Consider the following 1,826-nt stretch of genomic DNA (forward strand, 5'->3'; position numbering starts at 1 on the left):
AAGTTAAATGGGGGCAGCAATTACAAGGAGACTTGCCCATACGTACAGCCAGGGCTTGGGAATCGATTTGTGAACTTTCAGTTGTAGGTTCGAAACCCTGACGACTCAACTACGAATCACGGAGAAGAATGAAGATTGGGTGCGTCTTCTTCCCCAGGTCACATAATACGACAAAATCATAAAAATGGTGTTTGAGTGGGACCTACTATATACTATAACAGCAGCATAAACTTTAAGATACAGTAGAAATCTGTCAAGATTTTACCTGGAGTTTACCCGGAGAGAGTTCCGGGGGTCAACGCCCCCGCGGCCCGGTCTGTGACCAGGCCTCCTGGTGGATCAGAGCCTGATCAACCAAGCTGTTGCTGCTGGCTGCACGCAAACCAACGTACGAGCCACAGCTCGTATATCTTCTTTTATTTAGTTTATCGTCTTTTATTTTAACTTCTTTTACATAGTTAAGATACTTACCTGTTTTTAACTTTTAAATATAAATAATAATTATCACAAGGATCCCAATGGAAATAAGTCACTCTGACTTTTTTTTTGGGTTATCCCAGGTTCTCTACACATATGCTGCTATATATGATAATCTATGTAACTGTGTATACCTGAATAAACTTACTTAAATAACTTACCTGAATAAACTTACTTAAATAACTCAACTGAGTTATTTACATGAACGCTAAATACAGAAAATAGCTTACAATAACAGGTACAGGAATGTTACCTATACAAGTAATCACTCTTCTCCCTTTATATAGCTTCAATTTATCAGGAACCTTTTAGCTCTCTTCCTGAACTGGTTCATCTTAGGACTGATTAGAGGCCTTGACATTTGCAGGTAAACCGTTCCACTCCTTTATTGCTGTACAACAGGCGTTTGAGGCCTGACCACCTACTGTAAGTGCTACAAAATTATGTTCACTCCCCCTAGTACCATACTAGTTGTGGGTTCCCAACTTTGACAAACCTGGCAGCAAGATATTCTGGACACTGATTGTGAGCATTTTTTACTCTGTCTATATAACATTCAGCTGCTTCTCCTTCGTTTTTTTCTCTTTGTTAGAAAAGAGTACCATGAGGGACAAGAATAATCTAAATAAAAACTGTCTTGAAGGATGTATACTAAGAGAGGTGTAGTATTTCTCTCAGCGTATATATGCTGAGAGTTACACCTATTTTAGAGATTCAAGTATTTTTGTCTGGTGGTGGAAAACTTATGTGCAGTCTTAATGACCCTAGTCGACAGGCTTTAATTAAACCCCATTAATCAACCTAACCAAATTTCAGCTACAATATACAGTATTAATAACCACCGCCATACTAACTAGCCAACCACCCTACCAAGCAACCACCACTCCATCAACTAACCAACCTAAAAAAAAAGCCACTCCATCAACTAAGTAACCAACCTAAGCTATTCATATTTAATATACATAAGCACCGGTGAAGGAGGGGGTGTAGCTCAGTGGTAGAGCGCTTGCTTTGCATGTAAGAGGCCCCGGGTTCGATCCCCGGCACCTCCAAACGTCGATATGATTAGTGATGTATTTTTAAGCAGAGAGAGGTCCCTAAAGGACACTATAAAGTTTTCCTTCGCAGACTGGTAAGACAATGGAATGATACAAAAGAATACAGAAAGTGTTTCACTTGCATTATTAGTAATATTACGTTAGAGGGAAAGTGTAGGGGTACTGATAATAATGACATTAAATGAGGAACGCGGAACCTAGCATAGTTCTGTTTTTGTGACTACAACTGGATAATTAAACGCTATTTCCTGGTTTTATCTAACATTCTAATTCACACCTCTAATACAAAGT

General features: G+C 39.1%; 1 non-coding gene across 1 annotated transcript; it reads left to right on the forward strand.

Annotated features, from left to right (window-relative positions):
- The first annotated feature begins 1,457 nt into the window (after positions 1–1,457).
- On the forward strand, positions 1,458–1,529 carry TRNAA-UGC (transfer RNA alanine (anticodon UGC)). Its single transcript has one exon. It is a non-coding gene; the product is annotated as a tRNA-Ala (tRNA).
- Positions 1,530–1,826: the final 297 nt, after the last annotated feature.

This window comes from Cherax quadricarinatus, chromosome 42 (genome assembly GCF_038502225.1).
Source record: "Cherax quadricarinatus isolate ZL_2023a chromosome 42, ASM3850222v1, whole genome shotgun sequence".
NCBI lineage: Eukaryota > Metazoa > Arthropoda > Malacostraca > Decapoda > Parastacidae > Cherax > Cherax quadricarinatus.